This window comes from Varanus komodoensis, unplaced genomic scaffold, assembly GCF_004798865.1.
Source record: "Varanus komodoensis strain SLA01 unplaced genomic scaffold, ASM479886v1 scaffold20_1, whole genome shotgun sequence".
NCBI classification, from domain to species: Eukaryota; Metazoa; Chordata; class Lepidosauria; order Squamata; family Varanidae; genus Varanus; species Varanus komodoensis.
Genome location: NW_025335587.1, coordinates 7,901,034 through 7,914,475, shown reverse-complemented (window position 1 = coordinate 7,914,475; position 13,442 = coordinate 7,901,034). Strand labels below are relative to the sequence as shown.

Here is a 13,442-nt window from a genome sequence, read left to right as displayed (position 1 = left end):
GGGAGCAAAAGTTCTAATTCAATATGTACCCCCAGATTCCAGCTGTATGGTCAAACTAGAGTTGCATATGCCAGAACCAATACAGCACTGTGTCAATGCCCCTTTTCAGAAATCAGCTGTGCTTTACAGGATGCCAATTAGTAGAATTGCCTTGTTTGCAAGTTATTCAATATTTCAGCAAAGGTAAATCCAAACATATTTTCCATAAGTCCAATGTGCAGCCTCTAATGCAGCTGTGAACAAACCTCTCAGCACATAGAATTCAAGGAACTTTAGCATCCTTCGATCCTATTCTTCAGCTTAACTCTGCACTGAATTCCATAAGAAACGGGCTGTTGTTGCATTGCATTTATACCCCACCTTTCTTCCCCCTACAAGGAAACCAATGTAACTGGCAAGGTTCTCCTCTCCATTGTATTCTCAGACTGATTGGAGTTTGTGCTTTGTTTTTCACTAGGATAAAAGATCATTTCCAATTCTTTCTAATCCAACACTGTCCCTAATTAACTTTCTGTGTTAATATTGCCGAATATTGAAGGCCTAATCTCTTCCTCACCCCATAGTCTTTCTATTTCTAATCAAGCCTATTTTAGCTTTCTTGGAAACATGATGAGCTGTACCCCATTCTAAAATAATGCAATTATTTTCATGGCCCATTTCCCTGATTTACTAATTTATTATCTGCAGCAGCAATACCATTTAATTATCAAATTTGCAAACTACGTCCTTAAGGATGTAATAGTATCTGTAATATTTCTAGAACTCAGTTTTAAGAATCTGCTGTTTCTTTCTGTAAATTCAGAGAGAGATAATTTCTTCCACTAGTATTTAGAAACTATTACAAATCTTGACATTAGTCAAGCAAGTTAATTATTGACTAAACTAAATGGCCTGCCTTAATGAAGTGTGGGCTGTGACTTTATATCACAACACTCTGTTGTCAGCCATGGAAAAGGCAGCACCATTTTCAGAGGAGCTGTCCTTATGAATTGCCAACAGTGGGAACTCATGAGTCATTGTACAAGTCTTCTGAGACAAGGTAAGATATGAAAGATGGGTGAACTGTAATAAATGAAAGAACGTGGGTTTAGGATTAGGGTTAGGGTAATAATGAGTATCATTTCTCCTTTTCTGAGACTGACTGACTCCCCCTGACATTTTTCATGTAAATTTTATTTAAGCTCTGGGACTTATTAAGCATATTTTCTGTTAACATTTCCCTCAAACCGATGCACAAAAGTGATTAAACTCAAGCAATAAATTCAGTAGAACTAATATTGACATTTAATATTGTTTGGGCTAGGTTGTATCATGTGATGAGCACTTTTGGTCATCCAGAGTGGGCACCCAATTATTTGCCATTCTCACTCCCCACTGTATGACTTGGAAAGCTGCTCCAAAGAGCTGCAACTGAATCCTCTGGCACATTGCATGCTATGCTGCAGGGGGCTGCTGTAAATATTGGAGAATCAGCAAAAGTTGGGCGCTCATGAGCTAGTATAAAGACACCATTAGATATAGTCCATTATATATTAGCTTTAATACACCAATGTTTCATCAAATCACAGTACTTTAAACAAAACACTTGCTTTTGCCTGACAAATGGATAGAATTCCCTGATCATATTACTTACTTTCTTGTCCCCTTCATATTTAATGTGATTGATGTTAATATGTGCTCTAGCGAAATTCTACTTCATAGCATAGCTTGCTTGTGAGATATGAAAGATACAATAGTGTGTATGTACTGTACATACTTACCACAGAAATCTGTTTAAAACAAAACAGAAACAGGTTTTCCAAAAAGCCTGAACAGGTCTTCGTTCAGAACAGTGGTTCTTCAAAAGAAGTACCATTACTGAATATGCATTTTTCATTCTCTAAAACATTTTGTAAGATTAATTAATGTCTCTAAAGTACTCGTGCATGACAGTTTGAATTATTTTATTTTAAGAATGAGAATAGAAATATAATTACAATTAGAAAGATCCAGCAAGACCAAAGAGCCAGGAAAACAGTTGTGATTTCCTATCTAATTTCCTAACTTCTCTTTCATGTTTTCCCTGCCAAATTGAAATACAAGATTAACTGTTGCTTCTCACACTCTATAGGAGGGCCTCTCTGCTAGGACAGTATTAGAGAGCTCAACTCAGAATCATCTACCTCTTGTGTGTAATGAAAGCTGCTGCTGCTACAAAATTAATGGTAGTGTTAAAGATTGCTGCCATAGCTTTGGGCTGCGGTCAAGAATTGTAGGAAACTCTAACTATCTGAACCCAGGTACCTATATAGGGAACAGATCTGCCTAGATCAGAACCCTTGCAGAATTAGCTGCTGTCACATATTCGTAAAAGAATAAATCACCACTTTCTTCTACTAAAGGACATTAAACTTTTTTGCTGTTCTTGTGGCTAAAATGGTCTGATGTTAAGAATATTATATACTGTTTTTCCATAAGACAATGGAAATAGTTCTTTCAGAAATATGTCTTTAGAATACCTATCCTGTCAATGTTGGATTGTTGACATACAAAGATGGCAAAGTATTTGAATTGCCATCCTAAGTCAGATTATTTTCAGCACAAATCAAAGGGTTGATATCATGAGAACACTGTGGAATTCTATGTTCAGAGGTAGCAAGATCCATAACTGCATCAAGGTTATTAGGCTAATATTGAGTAACTCTTCTGTTACAGTGTTTTATGTGATCAGAATCACAAAATTGCTCCGGCAGATTTTTCAGGGGAGGAGAGAACAGAAATAGGGTGTTTGTTTGCTCAGTAGTAAGTGCAGCCTGATCAGTTAGTATGAATGTTCTATGGTTGAAGACTTGATTTTCCAAATGTCACAGGCAGTTCAGATCCACTGCAATTTCTTTGAGGAGCTGCCTCAATGTCACAGGGCCAAAGTGTAGCGAATGGCGCCATTAACACTTTTGCGTTGAGTCCTCTTTTGGGTGTCCTGTCTTTGGAGGGGAGGTAGCTGGTACAAAGGGTTTCCCTCCCTAGAAAAAGTTACCCGTGCCAATTTCTTGGAAACGTTTAGTGGTATTTTATAATTATTAAACTGTGCATCAATAGATTGATTGCAGGCTCTTGTTTGGTGTTGTGTACTTTCTGGGATATTATGTAATTTTTTTTACTGTTTTTGATAGTTTCATTTTGTAATAAAAGAGAGAGCCCTGATAGTCAAAAGACAGAGATAAATTGTTTAAAATAAATATCTAGTTGCCAGTGTGATCAACTTAAAAAAAGCATATTAATGTTTTCATTTTAAATTTTCTGTTTACTAGCATTTTTATGAAGAAGGAAGCTCAATTAAATACAAACATTATGGTACACATTACAGTTAACTGGTAATGGAAAACTGCCCAAGTTGGCTTTTAATAAATATAGTAGGGCTCAGACTGCAGATGCAGCCTATGAGATTTAAACATATAAATTTAAGAAGTGTACAAATGCATAAATGTAACTTTAGCTCTGTGTGATGCTCAGTTCTTTTAATAACCCATTTGAGAGGCTGGACTTCGTTCAAGATAAACAGAAGGCAGTGCTGTTGCTTTTTTTAAACCAACAGTCCTTTTAAACTACAAATGGGTTCTCAGGTCAAAGATAAGGGAGCAGCTTCTTTTGACCTCTCCAATGTGCTGACTGGGGGCTCCAAATATCCAGACTATTGTACTGTTGAAATACATCTAAGACTGCAAGCTCTGCTAGGATTCCAGAATTAGCGGGTACAAACTTAACCTTGCTCCAAAATCATATGAAGTTAATTAATCAAAGTGAAATTCTGAAATGGGTTTTTCCCAGTCTGGGTATTGCCGCAACCATAATAGAAAAGATATTGCAGATAATGATTTTCTCTTTGATCTATGGAAAAGTTCCATTTAACCATGCCAAAGGATAAGTATTAAAAGACAAAAAGAAGAAGATGCTATCTACTTTCCACTTCTCTCCCATTCTTTTTGTATTTCTCCCATTCATAATTTAAACAAGAATTAGAGGTGGCAATTTATACATGAATCCCATCAGGGAAGTCCTGTAGAGTTCAACACGACTATGCTGGAATGAATGCATTGTGGATTCTGGAGAAAACCAAAGGTAGTTTTTATTTTAGAAACTCATACTATAGCCAGCTACCTTCTCACTGTGCAGTCTTATACACATTGGCTCAAAAGTAAGTTTTCTGCATTCACTCAAAATAAGACCTGCAACCAGGAAACAAGGTACGGGACCACAGTCTCAGATATTTAAACATTTGTTTCTATTAACAACACCTTGTATTTTCAGCATCTAAGCAAAATTTTGAAAATTTGTTGGAGCTCCTACTGAAGCTCCTGAACATGTGAGCTTCCACACTCACTTGCATACATGGGACAGCTTCATCTGCACTGGGAGCACCACTTGTATTTTGAATGAATGAGCAAATGCTTTTGGACAGGGGAGCACATGTGCGTAGAGGATGACTTGATCAATCAGAATCTGTTCTGCTGCCTTCAACTTACATAATAACTCAAATGAGAAAGTTGTGTGTGATGGCAACATGTAATTGTCACCTTCACTCTCCTGTAAGATCAACACATGATACCTTTTATTAGGCTTGTCTATATTAATGGATTCACTGAGCTGATTTAGTTAGAAGCTGAGTCAGACACCTATACTGAAAATACCTAGTGTGGGCATCAGTACTTTGAAGGACAACAGATTCAGCGGGGTGGAAGGGAGGAGATAAGACGCCATCCTGGATGCCTTTTTGCTTTTCCGGCATGGAATAATGCAGTGCTAGACAAATGTATTGCATTTATTTAATCAAAGCATTATGCCAACTAAACTTTTTTTAAAATTTTTTTTACAGCCTTCTTAATTAAAAGTCAAGAGATGAGCTCTCTAGAAAAGAATTGTGCTTTGTCTTCAAGAAATCACATAGTAAGTTTACAAAGCTGCAACTCTTTAAAATGCAAAATGTAAAACAAAAGAAGTTTGATATGTGCCAGGGTCATGGGTGTCAAGAAAAGCTATTCAAAGTCTTCCATCACTTTCTCTCTGGAACAGCTGAATTTCCCTAGATCCAGCATCTTGGTGACCTAATTAGAAACATACTCGTTCCTGTTTTTATAAGAGATGAAACTTAGAAAACAAGAAGTGGGATTACTTTTCAAAACAGAGGCTTGACACATGATATGCAGGATTTATAGAAACAGAATGACTTCATTTTATCAGGTTTTCCTGTCTTAGCATATGGGATCGCCATATAACTAAAGCAGAATCCAGCTTTTTTTAGTGCTAAGATAAGAAGTTTCCAAAGGAAACCCACAGTGCTAAAACATTCCATGACTTTGGAAGGTCTTGATAGGTGCAAGAACACAATCCTATGCAAGTTTAGACAGGGAAAAAGGCCTACAACTCCCAGCATGCCCCAGTCCCTGGCTGGGACATACTGGGAGCTGCAGAACTTTTCTGTCCAGACATGGATAGGATTGGGCTTTCAAAGTAGTAAGAGCAGCGCAAAATGATGATTGTGGATGCAAAGTGATTACCATCTTTACAGATTTCTCTAGTATTACTTCATAATATTGAAGGGCCATTGGGCATGTTAAGGACTAACTGGAATAGTCTGATTACACTGTGTATCTTCTACTATAGACCAACTCTTGCTTTCCTTCAGGAATGTCTTAGACAATGGCAGAATTGTTACCTGATTTGACCTGTTCCATTTGCCTCCACACTGCTACTTTCCCAGTAGAAACCAACTGTGGACATTTATTTTGTGGTAAGTTAACAGAGCTGTTATTCTTTCAACTATTTTATTTTATGCATTTTATTTTTTATTTTATTTTTTTAATTTATTTTATACATTTACAGTAATCACAGCATTGACCGTGGCTATGAACGTATTTAAAAATACAGTGGATTGGATCTTGTCCCAGCCTGGTGTGCAGTCCTGGGGGAGTAGAATGCAGCATGGGCAGTAACTGGTTGTTCAGGGTCCTATCAGGTAAAGCAGAGTCAAAGCAATTCTGGCAGGTAGGGCAGGAGCTACCAGGACTCTAGGTGGTGCACCAGGTAAGTGAAAGCTTTAGTATTTTTGTACAAAGAGAGATGTGTCACGAAAGGCAGCAGTCAACTATGGCTTTGAAAGGTTGGCAGATCACCAGTGCCATCCACACTTGTGGGATGCTGACTGTGCTTCTCTGGGGTCTGTTGTCTCATGTTCTGGAATGACTGAGGGATTATAAAAACTACAGAAGAATCACTCATCCTTGGGCCAGAAGGGCGTAGAAGCGGGTGAACCCTCTGAATTCAAGTCCTCCTTCAAGTGACCCAAGGCCTCAAAACTGAGAAGACATGACATGGTTTAGACTAAATCTGCAGTTCTATGCATTTGATTGTAAGCTCTGCTGAAAGCAGCAGGACTTACTTCTCAGTAAAAATGGACTAGTGCTATACTCGGTTCTTGTCCCCACCTGGCCATGAAGCTCACTGGGTCACTCATTCACTCTCAGCCAAGCTGTCCTGACCCCTCCCTCCTTGCCCTTAGCTCCAAAACACTAGACAACCCTTTACAATGGAGATCTTTATTTACAGCTTTATAGCTAACAAGACAGTGTTATTCTAAACAGACTTTTAGTAATTAGCAAGCTGAATAAGGCTCTTCTTATGTAAAGAGAGTTGACACTTATGTAACAACTTACACATTCAATTATGGAACTGTGCAAGCAGAATAATTCTTTCCACACCTGGTGTTCTGTATGATAGCATAGCAAAGAAAAGCTGCCCAGAGAGACAACTGATGGATCCCAGCTCCACTTGATAAAGTTAACAGATAACTTTCACTGGAAAATGGCCACGTTCTGAAAATATGTGCATATGCATGCTTTCATTACTGTTGACATCAAATGTAATTTTATGCACAGCAATTTCCTGCCTTTATACTTATTTATAAGATGCAGCAACAACTTTCCTTCATCCACTGCTGGAATACCACTGATACATTTCAAAGTTTTACAATATTTAGGAGGTCCTGGGAACAATAAACAGGAAACAGATCCTGCTGAGGCCCAGGGTTTCAGCACTGTCCTTATGAATTTCAGTGGAGTCTATGATGCAGGCAAAATGCCAGCACAAGCAGTTCTAAGTGAAGAGAAATAAATGCACTTGCAGTCAAAATCTTACATTAATCTAAGAGCAAAAATATGAACTGTAAAATGTGAAGGCTAAATAAATCAGAGGTTATTTATATTAGTTGAAAAACTGATAAATAAAAACCAAAAACATGGAACAAAGTCAGTGCCAAGTATGCCACAGCCCCTTATATTTACCTTAGTATAGCTTTCTTCAACCTGTGGGAGAAATTATATCATCACTGTGTCCAAAATTCAGCACCTTTTAATTTTTTTTAAGTCATATGCACTGATGTTTGGGGGCTTTGCATTTTGAGAGTTCTCATCAGTAGCACATATGACAGAGATAACAGTGGCATATAAACAGTGGTGCCAATAAGAGGTATTACCAGTGGCAACAATTCTGATAAACTTGTGATTTGACTCCACCAGGCTCCCAAATGTGTTTATTTCTGTGAGCAAAATAAATACAGGATTCTAGTGGATGAATGGGAAGAAACAGAACAAGTGGCCGAACAGTGGCAGAACAAGAAGAAACCTCACTTACCTGCTTCAAAAACTGTCTCCCTGAGAACTGCTATGGTGTGGCAGGTCAAGGTTAAGAGGCCCTGTTTGCTCCCTACAATGTGTGAGGCTGCCCCAGGCATGTGCTTTCATCACAAGTAGAGACAGCAGTTTTGAATGGATAATAAGAAAGAGATCCAGAAGATAAGCATGTTGGCTAAATGCATTTCTGTGGGGCTATTGAAGCACTGGGGGTACCCCTCCCCACAAGACAGAGACTTAATGTTTAATGTCACTTACTGTAGTACATCAGATTTCCTCTGGGAAGGATAATGAAATAGCAGGTCCTATACAATGGCATGCTGGATCACAGAAGTCCCAATAACTGGCTGGGTTCTCCTTTATACCATTTGATCCTTGCAAAGCTGACTTAATGAAAGTGCAGTTAGAATTTCTAGCTGGGGAGTAAAGGGAGCTTTTGGTCTAATGCATACCAAAGCCATTTTTAGGGATTGTGAAACTCCCACTGCAGGACTTAAAAAAAAAAAAAAAACTGAGAAACACTTTGGATCTCTTGCAGCAAGTAAGGATTTAATTATGTGAATAGACAATAATCTGGAAAGGCCAATAGACAAATATTGACCTTCATTCTTCAGCCAGAGCATCATCTATAAGCTTAACCACAGAGCAAAGTTAATGATGTTCAAAACTCAGGAGCCTTTTATGAGGGTGGCTGAGTGTTTTAAAACAAGCTCCTCCTAGTAATTACCGCTTTTTAAAGTTCCTAAAGGAGCTACGGTTTCAGTGTCAACCACTCTCCATTACATAGCTCTGCAAAGTGCTTTATTTGAAAAATAATTCTGTTTCTTAGCATCTTATGTGTAGGTTTCCATCTATTATCCAGTGCTTGCCTTAGAAGGGCATCACATTTATCCAAGTGATATTGCAACACATCTGTATGAAGTACATCTGGCTCATAAAGCCAGAGAGGGGCCTCTATATCTAGTTAAACTTTCTGCTATAAAAGAACTTCCATGCACTTAATCACACCCACCCATGAATTCCTTTCCCTCCCATTACTTCATTTGCTATCAAGGTACCAAAAGTAGAATGCAGAAGGCAATACAATGTTCAGTATCAGAGATACCCAGACTATACAAGGACTAGTTTTGTAAGGCAGTCTAAATAGCTAATCAACAATCAATAGCTAAGCCAATCAACACAATACTAGCTGGAAACAAATACAAATCTCAGGGGTTTTCTTCATCCCTTTTACAATATTCATCCCTCCCACCTGCACTCACACTTTAAGTAAAATCATAAGATGTTCCATCTTATTTGGAAATTGTATAGTTTATTGCATTTGGTATCAAGAGGAAAAAATTTGGGCAAGTGTCATATTTGAAAACCATGTTGTCTGATGGATTTAAATCATGATTGACTGTGACTTAAAGGAAAACTATATGATCACTAATCTGTATTATCATCAGGAATTCCTATATTTTTTCCAAGATGTTTCAAATTTCAACTGTATCTCAAACCATATGTCCAGGAAGTGGAGAAGAAAGCTGATCTTGAGCCAATGTGATTTTCCTTTAATTGCTAATAGCCAGCAGAGTATTTCCTGGGGGACTTGTTCAACTCTGTAGCAAAATGGATTAAACAAAGAAATTTTGAAAATGTGGACATGAACAAATAGCTTGGTTTGAAAAGGCTCTGTCTTTCCTTCTTTTCTCTCCACCTTGCTGTTATAATTGAGTCAACACAGGTTTTTTTAAGGCCTTGAAAAAGTGCTGTAGTTTTGTTTCAAGATATGTATGCTGCTGGATATTTGTGCCTGTAATTTGGTTCTAGATTGTATCACTGACTCATCAGGGCTCCCTAGAAATGCTCATTAAATCTTCTGTCTAATTATGTATCCTATGGTGTATCCAGCTGAATTTTTTCTTATTCCACTTATTTGTCTTAAATAATTTTCATTCTGCAAAATGATTGTGAGAAACCACACACATTGTCAAATCATATCATACCCTATTTCAAGGTTAGTATTAAAATGTTAGTGCAACTTCCAAATTTTTGTTTAGCTCTGTTACTCCTAAGCAATCAACTTTATTTAATTATTACATTTTGTACTGGCCAATACTACACTTCAGAACAGTTAAAGCTATAAAATACAACACAATAAAAGGCAATATAATAGTTTAAAAGTTTAAAGTGATATAAATAAATTATAAAATAAATAAAACTTGCCAGCAATGCAAACATTTAAAATGCAGTAACAAATTTAAAACAAAAGTGCTGAAAGATGTATCAAATATTTAACCACTAAGAATAGATACTACACTTGATCATAGTATCATAGATACTATACTTATACTACACTTGACCACTCAGTCATGAGACCAAGAAGTGGTTTTAGACATGAGATTTCAGGCACATTTGATGCCTGCAGTAGGTCAATACTGCAGTGATTAATACCTTTGTTAGCCTGTTTTCCTTGCTTTTTCTAAGCATGTTTCTATGCTTTGAGTAGGCTATTTTTTCCCATATGGGTGTGCAAAAATCTCTCTGGGAAGGGTGGAAAAAGTGGCCAATGTGTCTTTGAACTACAGTTTCAATTTTTTAAAAATCTCTTTTTTCCTAGGTCCCTGTTACTGGATTGAATACTGGAAACATGGGTCTTGGTTAGGGGCAATCAGCTGCCCACTCAGCAGGCAAAAAGTAAGAGTTTTCATCTGTTCTTTGACAATAAAGAGAGGAAGTGGAAATATGCCCCTTCTAAATGTACATTTTCCAACTGCATCCAAGTTACCGCAACCATGAGCGTTGCTCATCTGCTACTTGTCAGATCAGGAAACTCTTACCAAACATCAAACTGTTTGCAGCACCAGGCTTTAAATTAAACTTGGTCCTTACACTCCTCTGATCTTGGTTACTGGCTGCACGGCAGAATGTGCAAAGGTCTTGGTAAGAGAGAAAAAGAAGAAATTTATTCACTGGAAGGCAAAGTTTATGAGTTGGGGTTCAAAGAGATAACAGAAGAACTAATAAAAGTATTGATATTGCAGTGATTTTTGTGAAGAGTATTAGCAAAACTTACACATGGGTTGGTTCTGATCTTAAAGTTGTCTTCTTTTATTTGAAGTTTATTCTTCTGTACAACATCTCTTGTGAAAATCAACCTGACAAGGAAAGCAAACAAACTGTGCATGACATCAGAGATTATAACAAGCGCTTCTCAGGACAGCCTCAGCCTGTAAGTGGTAGCATTTCTATTTTCTGGAAAATTTGTCCCATAGTTGAATCTGTTTGTGGCCATTACTATCTAAAACATCAACTTCTTGGAATACTACCAAGTATTTCCAACAGCAAACATTTATTAATGCAAAGCATGTTTTTTAATGGAGCTATAGATTATTTGAAGGAGTGTACAGGTAGTCCTTGGGTTAAGAATGTGCCCCATTCCTGAGAAAATCCTTAAGTTGGATTTGTATTTGAGTCGGATCACGTGAGTAAGCCAAATGTTTCTCAGAGTATATGTATATATTTGACCTTTTGTTATCCAAAGCACTTAGGCAATAGGAACAGATGAAAGAAGGAAGAATGTTGTGGCTTCACAATGCTTAGTAAAAATCAGGGATAGAATTAGGGTTCCACAGGAAAAAGAAAAATTTTCAGAAAGGATCCAAAAAAGTTTGGAAACTGTAGCCCTAGACATGTTCATGGTTTTATTTTAGAGATAGTCATACGGGGTTTATGGCAGCCCATGCCTTCATAAGTATGGGTTGTTCATAACCCAGATGTTTATAAGCTGGAGATTATCTGCATATAATAACTGTTAAGTAGCAAACAAACACCTGGGAGGATTAAGCAGAGGAAGAGGAGGTGTTGCCACCTGGTTATTTATTTTGCTTTGTTCACCTTTGCAATGCATACTCCAACAACAAGCATTCCCTAGCAATAAAAAGTCTAATTATTAGTAATGCCTGACATTTCTTCCCCTAACAAATCCAATATAGCAACATGATCTGCCCATAAAAATGATAGTTTTATTGATTGATTTTTATTCAGGAATTTCAACAAAAGAAAAATAATAAAGCTATATAGATTTGTATATACTGTATCTATAGCAATGAATACAAATGAAATCCACATATATGAAAATGCAGCTTCCTAGCAAACATACAAAAGTGTGTCAACAAAAGTGGACCAGCTATCCAAATAAGAAACCATTTTAAGGTGGGGCCTCTAGATTCAAATATTGAAAGCACTATAAGACTTTCAATATAATCCACTGCATTATAGGAGGTGACCATTTATTCTTTTAGTGTTGTAATATCAGTTCTTTAGCTGTCTAAAGAAGCAAGTAGATAATTTTAAAAGGTAGGTATATCAGCATATGTTAAATATTGTTCCAGAACAAAAACATGTCATAACTTCCTCTCCAAAGAGGTATCTATTGGCCATTGCCCAAACATATGTTTAGAAGAAGCATTAGCTGTTGTACCAGCTAAATTAGCTAAAACCATATTAAAGAGATGTCGCAGCATCCAATTGAAAAGTTTTTGCTGAATAAGACACAAACAATGACTGTTTTGTAACCTACCTGAATTCTGTGTCTAGTTTACAGATTACCTTTACAACATGCCACTTCTTCTTAATTTTGCCATTCGAGGACTTTTCACACTGAGCGGCCTTGTTTGGATCTTCTTCCTCAGAGTTGTTGTTTGCTCTTTTGAAACCATCATGTGCTTAACATCTCTATTTGATGTCATGCCTGAACCTCTTTGTGGAATCCTGGGTGCAGTTGATGACCTTGTTGTTGTATTCCTACTATTAATATGTATGATAAACATTTGCTCTCAAATGGAACCAGAAGGTGCAAGTACGACAAACCTTACAACTCAAAATATTCTACTGGAATCATAATGAGCTACAGCACTAGTTCTTCTTAACTGACCGGCGCATACTGAACTCTCCCACCATTTGGAAGCAACACAGAATGGCACTCTTCTAGCAGACAAGATGCTAAAAGATCAGATGTACTGGAGTTTACAGAAGAGTAAAAGCGGTCAGCATGCACTAAGTATGATGGCCACAAGTCTGTAGAGATGCTCTATTGTTCTTTAAAAATAAAATCAATGTAGCAACTGTGGTACTTAGTTTGACTTCTGGGAGGACTAACAACCAGGAGATATTTCAACTACTTTACCTTTCAGTGGTACAAATGCAGCTAAAATAAATATATAAATACATTTAAACTTGAAAATATGGAAACTTTGATTAGTGTAGTAGTTTCAAATTAATTTTCACGTGTTTGTGACACAAATTACTCGTATGTTGCCTGGAGGACAAAGGTAACCATTTACAATGTACCTTACTACAGATACAGGCAGAAGGATTGTGTAAGTTAGCCATCAGTTTTAACAATCACAGAGAGACATCCAGTGTTGCATATGCAGACTGTGCCACTTGAGCAATGGACCTTTCTCTTCCCCTTTGCCCAACTGCAGCCCCCGATGACCCACTGAAATCTGATTGGGAAGGTCAGAAGATGCTTTGAAGAAAAATTTTGGTAGACAGAGAAGCTGCACAAGTGAGGAAGAATCTCTCTTGCTGATGGATGCCATTCCATGGTCAAGATAGTCATTGCTGGATCGTTATTTGTTTTTCGGCGCCAGGCTAAGACCTTTTTATTTAAAACTTATTTTAAGTATTAATTTATTATGTAGGATTTTAAAAAAATTTAAGCCGAGATGCACCGGGTTTTAATATTTTTAGTGTATAATTTTGTATGTTTTTGTTGTGAGCCGCCCTGAG

General features: G+C 37.2%; 1 pseudogene; it reads left to right on the top strand.

The window, feature by feature from the left end:
* Positions 1-4,875: 4,875 nt before the first annotated feature.
* On the top strand, positions 4,876-13,352 carry LOC123023625 (annotated as a pseudogene).
* Positions 13,353-13,442: the final 90 nt, after the last annotated feature.